Raw genomic sequence first — 7,500 nt, forward strand, 5'->3', positions numbered from 1 at the left:
CGGCTGGGTCAGTTGGTGTTTCTGTGTGGAGTTTGCATGTTCTCCCCGTGTTGGTGTGGGTTTCCTCCGGGTGCTCCGGTTTCCCCCACAGTCCAAACACATGCGCTATAGGGGAACTGATCAACTACACTGGCTGTAGTGTATGAGTGTGTGAATGAGTGTGTATGGGTGTTTCCAGTACTGGGTTGCAGCTGGAAAAGTATCCGCTGTGTAAAACATATGCTGGAATAGTTGTCGGTTCATTCCACTGTGTTGAAGTAAAATGAGTGACTGAATGAGCTGCAGCTGTGTGGGTCTCCCTGCCAGACAGACATGAGCTCCATAACCCTGTTATATAATCAGGGAGTGGGCCAGATCTGGGTCAGATGTGTGTGTGTGTGTGTGTGTGTGTGGTTTAGTGACTCAGGTGTACAGTGGGCGGAGCCTACAGAGGTTATGGCCCAGAGGTGGAGCAGAGAGACTGCAGCAGTGGTTTACCTGAAGATGATGATGTGTGTGTGCGCGTGTTTTCAGCAGTTTGTGTGTGTGTGCGTGTGTTTTCAGCAGTTTGTGTGTGTGTGCGTGTGTTTTCAGCAGTTTGTGTGTGTGTGCGTGTGTTTTCAGCAGTTTGTGTGTGTGTGCGTGTGTTTTCAGCAGTTTGTGTGTGTGTGCGTGTGTTTTCAGCAGTTTGTGTGTGTGTGTGCGTGTGTTTTCAGCAGTGTGCGTGTGTTTTCAGCAGTGTGTGTGTGTTCAGCAGTGTGTTTGTGTGTGTTTTCAGCAGTTTGTGTGTGTGTGTTTGTGTGCGTGTGTTTTCAGCAGTTTGCGTGTGTGTGTGTGTGTGTGTTTTCAGCAGTTTGTGAGAGTGTGTTTAAATGAGTGTGTGTGATGCAGGGATGTGTGTGTCCTGCTGTGGTCCAGATGGCCGCTCTGCTCCTCCATTATCGCACTAATCTGCATCAGTGGGGTGTGACGGCGGGTCACTCTGCGCACACACACACACACACACACACACACACACACACACACACACACACACACACACACACACACACACACACACACACACACACACACACACACAATCTGCTGACCACACAGAGCTGACAGAACAGATATGTGTGTATGAGTGTGTGTTTACAGATGTGTGTGTGTGTGTATGAGTGTGTGTTTACAGATGTGTGTGTGTGTGTGACTCCTGTAACATGCTGGTGTGCAGTTGACCTCTCGTGACCTCTGGACTGACCAATCATCTGCTGGGATCTCCAGCATCTGCAGCAGCCTTTGATGTTCTGATGACAGTGTTATGCAGATGAGCTGCGCATACATTAGCATATATTTGCATATGCGTAAACATCATTAGCATCAATAGAGACGCAATTATGAGGACGAGTGTTTGGAGCAAACATGTCTAAACGCCAGCAGCTGTGTGTGTGTGTGTGTGTGTGTGTGTGTGTGTGCGTGCGTGTGTGTGTGTGTGTGCTTGTGTGCGTGTTTAGTTTGCCTTGAGGTGTTTTCCTGACCTGAAGTACTTGAATGTCTTCATAAACACACACACACACACACACACACACACACACACACACGCGAGCACACTTGTACAGCACACCCAATTAATGTCCCCATGAGGTCAAACTGTACTGGCATTGCTATACATGTGGAGACATTTGGTCCCCACCAAGCAAGGAATACAGGCAACACACACTCTGCTTTCACACACACACACACACACACACACACACACACACACACACACACACACACACACACACACACACACACACACACACACACAGGCTGGTGATGTGCTGTGAGCCGCTGTGGTTCTGAGGAGCTAAGCTAGCGCTGCGCTCGCTGGACAGATTAGCGCTCGCTAAAGCAGAGAGTTCAGCATTAGCTTTGATCTGAGAGTGAGGACGAGGATTACAGTGTGTGTGTGTGTGTGTGTGTGTGTGTGTGTGTGTGTGTGTGTGTGTGTGTGTGTGTGTGTGTGTGTGTGTGTGGACAACGCTGTGCTGAGGATGTCAACAAGCAACATAATGTGTGTGTTTGAGTGTGTGTGTGTGTGAGTGTATGAGTAAGTGTGTATATGTGAGTATACATGTATGAGTAAGTGTGTGTGTGTATGAGAGAGAGATTGAGTGTGTGTATCAGCAGTGTGTGTTGCTCCTCTTCAGGTGTGTGTGAGTGTGTGTATCAGCAGTGTGTGTTGCTCCTCTTCAGGTGTGTGTGAGTGTGTGTATCAGCAGTGTGTGTGCAGCTTCTCATCAATGATGTATGTGTACAAGAGTGTGGATGGAGATGCGGGAGGACAGGCGTCTACAGTGAGTCTCTGAGGTGCAGCAGAGTGTGTGTGTGTGTGTGTGTGTGTGAGCCATTTGTGCGAGTGCTTTGTCGTGTTGGGTCAATGATGTGATGCTAAAGCTACCTGACAGAAGTGCGCTAACCCTCCCAGGTCAGATTAGTGTTATCAGGGTGTGTGTGTGTGTGTGTGTTTTGCATTTGGACCCTTTTGCCTTCAGAACTGCTTTACTCTTGGTGTCAGAGATTCAACAAGCTTCTGTGCAGCCGGCTGATGAGCAGCTGTGTGATGCTCTCATGTCAATATGGAGCAACATCTCGGAGGAGTATTCTGCCCGACTGACCTGCAGCAGTCCTCACACTAACTGACAGAGCAGAACTAATAACACACACGTGTAAATTGGAAGAGCTTATGTTATATTTCCCCTTACACAGCGGCGTGGGCCCTATAGTGTGGTTACTGAGTGTCCAATAGGGCCAGTTTAAAGGCGGATGGTTCCCGTTCTCAGTTCCCATTGGCCCGCTGGTGTTTCGCTTTTGTATTGTACATCAGGCCATCATTTCTGCATAAACACGTCTAGATATAGTAATAAACTTACATTTGTTGTCATCATTACTGTAAACTTACATGAGCGATGATATCATTAAATGTGGAGGGGCCTCACAATATTCTCCGGGGGTAAAGGGGGTCTCAGGCAGAGAAGGTTGGACACCACTGATTTAAAGAATTAGAAATAAGAGATATAATAAAACCCCAGTGAATAAATAAAGCAATATAAAACAAACACAAGTGATAACAATGCAGGTCTATACACAATACTGATCAGTTAAACCATTTAAGCCTTCACACAGGCCTCTCTGAAAACAGACCTGACATTACTAACAGCAAACAACAGAGGAGTTCAGGGATATCGCTGTGAGCTACTCGCCTGACAGAGGTGCCTCACTGCTCACGCTCCTGGGCTATTGGCATGGCCCGGCCCAATAACAGCCGTGACTCCACTGGCCCGACAGTGTAAATGTGGCTATTGTCATGTTCAAGTAACCAGTCTGAGATGATTAGCGCTTCAGGACATGGCATGTTATCCTGCTGGAACTAGCCCTGATCAGTGTGAATTGTAGCCTCAGTTTCCTGTTCTCAGCTGACAGGAGCGGCACCCGGTGTGCTCTTCTGCTGCTGTAGCCCATCCGCCTCAAGGTTGGCCGTGTTGTGTGTTCAGAGATGCTCTTCTGCAGAGCTCGGTTGTAGCGAGTGCTTATTTGAGTTACTGTTGCCTTTCTATCAGCTGGAACCAGTCTGGCCATTCTCCTCTGACCTCTGACCCACAGAACTGCCAATCACTGGATATTTCCTCTGTGTCGGATCATTCTCTGTAAACCCTAGAGATGGTTGTGCCTGAAAATCCCAGTAGATCAGCAGTTTCTGAAATACTCAGCCACGTTCAAAGTCTCTTAAATCCCCTTTCTACCCCATTCTGATGCTCAATTTGACCTGCCGCAGATCCTCTTGATCATGTCTACATGCCTAAATGCAGTGAGCTGCTGCCCTGTGATTGGCTGATCAGACATTAGTTTTCGACAGGTGTACCTAATAAAGTGGCCGGTGAGTGTGTAAACAGTGGCTCTGTGTTGTTGACGGTTTGTCTCCATCAAGTGTGTGAATAATGTGCAGGTTAGTGTATACTCCATCAGCTGCGTCTCTGTCAGATCAGTGTTCAGACTCGGTGTGTGTTTCCTCTTTCACAGATGAGGTTGCGAGCGGCATTGAGCTGAAAAGCTGCAGTGCTTCTGTGTTACTCTGAAACTGTAATGACCCAGAATCACTCAGAGCAGCTCATATCTCTCTCTCTCTCTCTCACACACACACACACACACACACACACACACACACACACACACACACACACACTGCAGTCGCTTGCTTCTCTTACACCATACACACCACAGCTACTGCAGCTAATGCACTGGCCTTGCTAACATTAACAGGGATGTGTGTGTGTGTGTGTATGTGTGTGTGTGTGTGTGTGTGTGAAGGGTGATCTGGATCATCTGAAGCACTCTCTGTTCTCTGGGGGTTCACACACATTTGACCTGATGTTTCCACATTGTGTTTTACAGCGTCTTGACTCAGAAGCGTGTCATTATGTTTAGTGTGTGTGTGTGTGTGTGTGTGTGTGTGTGTGTGTCAGCAAGGGTTAAATCAGGGATAATCAGGTGTTGAAGTGTCTGTCTGGCTCTGGGCTGTTTTAATAATACATGGAGGTGCTGACAGGAGAGAGAGAGAGTATGTGTGTGTGTGTGTGTGTGTGTGTGTGTGTGTGTATCCAGCGCTCGGCTCTCTCCAGGTTTAATGATGGTCATTCTGGTCTGTCAGCAGTAAATGACTCTCGTGTGTAAAGTTACAGATTCAGCTTTCTTTCACACACATTCTGTCTCAGTTGTGTGTGTGTGTGTGTAAGTGTGTGTAAATGTGTGTCTATTGATGAGTGTGTGTGTAAGTGTGTGTCTGTGTTTCTAAGTGTTTCTAAGTGTGTGTGTACGTGTGTGAGTGAGGCAGGTGGATCCTCTGGAGCCGTGTCAAACGCTGAGGGCCCTTGTCAGAGTGCAGGGTCTGTTCAGGTCAGATAAGGCAGTTCAGCTGAGACCCTGCAGAGATCTGAGCTCACACTGCAGACGCCACCGCTGCCTCACTCACTCCCTCACTCCCTCACTCCCTCACTCACTCACTCCCTCCCTCACTCCCTCACTCCCTCACTCACTCACTCACTCACTCACTCACTCACTCACTCACTCACTCACTCACTCACTCACTCACTCCCTCCCTCCCTCCCTCCCTCCCTTCCTTCCTCCCTCACTCCCTCACTCCCTCCCTTCCTCCCTCACTCCCTCACTAACTCCCTCACTCACTCACTCACTCACTCACTCCCTCACTCACTCACTCACTCACTCACTCACTCCCTCCCTCCCTCACTCCCTCACTCACTCACTCCCTCACTCACTCACTCACTCCCTCACTCCCTCCCTCACTCCCTCACTCACTCCCTCACTCACTCAATCCCTCCCTCACTCCCTCACTCACTCACTCACTCCCTCACTCACTCACTCACTCCCTCACTCCCTCACTTACTCACTCACTCCCTCACTCCCTCACTCACTCACTCACTCACTCACTCCCTCCCTCACTCACTCACTCACTCCCTCACTCACTCACTCCCTCACTCCCTCCCTCACTCCCTCACTCACTCCCTCACTCCCTCACTCACTCACTCACTCCCTCACTCCCTCACTCACTCCCTCACTCCCTCACTTACTCACTCACTCACTCACTCACCCGTGATCTGCTTGTCCTCCATGTCTGTTCTTCAGATGAGGCAGTGTTTCCTCCAGTTTGACTGATATATGTTACACACACACACACACACACACACACACACACACACTGATGTGTATCTCCTCGTCAGTGTCTCCTGCTCTGTCACGCTCGCGCGCCTCTCGTTAGCACAGAAGCATTTAATTAAATTTAATATTGATCACATGGGATTGACGTTACTATGGTTACACAGAGCGGCGTTTCTGCTGAGGCTGCGCGAATATCCAGCGCTAATGCTGGAGTCACTGACACGTCTCTTTCCCAGCCATCACCGCGAGCACACACACACACACACACACACACACACACCTGTGGTGAATGCTAATGCTGATTCTCTGTGGACTGCTGCAGCGCTGGTGTGTGTTCACTGATCACATCTGACACACACACACACACACACACACACACACACACACACACACATACACACACACACACACACACACACAGACACTGCTGCTGGACGACAGCACAGGAAGTTGAGGAGGGTGGTGTGATGTGTTTCCTGCACCGCTGTGCTAACACACACTCTCCACCAACACACAGAGCCTCTCTCATGGCTGTAGTGGCAGCGGCTCGTCTCCGTCTGCTGTGGAGACTCATTAATCATCTCTGACATGTCAAGAGGAGAGTGTGAGGTCCGGACGGCCTTCAGCAGCTCACACCAGCACTCACAGACTGCTCCAGCTAATAAACACTCATGTGGAGTTACTGCATACACACACACAGACACACACACAGACACACAGACACACAGACACACACACACACACACACACACACACACACACACACACACACACACAGACACACACACAGACACACACACACACACACACACACACACACACACACACACACACACACACACACACACACACACACACACACACACACACAGACACACAGACACACACACAGACACACACAGACACACACACACACACACACACACACACACACACACACACACACACACACACACACACACACACACAGAAAAGAAATGAAGATGTTATGAAGATGTCTGATTTGGGGCGGAAGCCCGTTCCAGAGTTTTGGGGTGACAACAGCAAAAGCCCGATCCCCACTTCGCTTACACTGGGACCTTGGTATAGACTGAATGTGTATGTGTTTGTGTGTGTGTGAAGAGTGTGTGCGTGGATAAAGAAATGTGTGTGCCCTGGGGCCCCTCACTTTCAACATCAGACCCCCGGGGCCCCTCACTCTCAGCATCAGACCCCCGGGGCCCCTCACTCTCAGCATCAGACCCCCGGGGCCCCTCACTCTCAGCATCAGACCCCCGGGGCCCCTCACTCTCAGCATCAGACCCCCGGGGCCCCTCACTCTCAGCATCAGACCCCCCGGGCCCCTCACTCTCAGCATCAGACCCCACGGGCCCCTCACTCTCAGCATCAGACCCCACGGGCCCCTCACTCTCAGCATCAGACCCCCCGGGGCCCCTCACTCTCAGCATCAGACCCCTCCAGGGGTCCCTCCAGAGCTCAGTGTGCTGCTGGTCTCCTCAGATGTGGTCTCCTCAGATGCAGTCTTCCTCTCTCTCTGCTGTGTTCAGCTCATGTGACGTCTGCATCTGTGATCAGATTATATAAGCAGCGTCTGCCCTGGAGATCTGTGGCCCTGTTTCAGCGCTCACTTTAAAAACAAGCAGGAGAAGAGGATGAGGAGGAGAAGGAGATCAAGAGTGTCTGACAGCAGCTCTCTAGAGCGTCACGTCAGGATACATGTGTGTGTGTTTGTTTACCAGAGAGCCACTGTTATGTGTCGTCATGGTTACCGAGAGCAGAGAAACAAACCCACTCCTGTTCATCTGCTGGTTCTGCTCTCACAGC

The 7,500-nt window shown here is 50.0% G+C and overlaps 1 protein-coding gene across 13 annotated transcripts in view; it reads left to right on the forward strand.

The window, feature by feature from the left end:
• The window catches only part of il1rapl1b (interleukin 1 receptor accessory protein-like 1b), a 97,512-nt gene that overhangs the window by 11,494 nt on the left and 78,518 nt on the right, over positions 1-7,500 (forward strand).

Source organism: Danio rerio, chromosome 11 (assembly GCF_052040795.2).
Source record: "Danio rerio strain M-AB ecotype USA chromosome 11, GRCz13ab, whole genome shotgun sequence".
In the NCBI taxonomy this organism is placed as follows: Eukaryota; Metazoa; Chordata; class Actinopteri; order Cypriniformes; family Danionidae; genus Danio; species Danio rerio.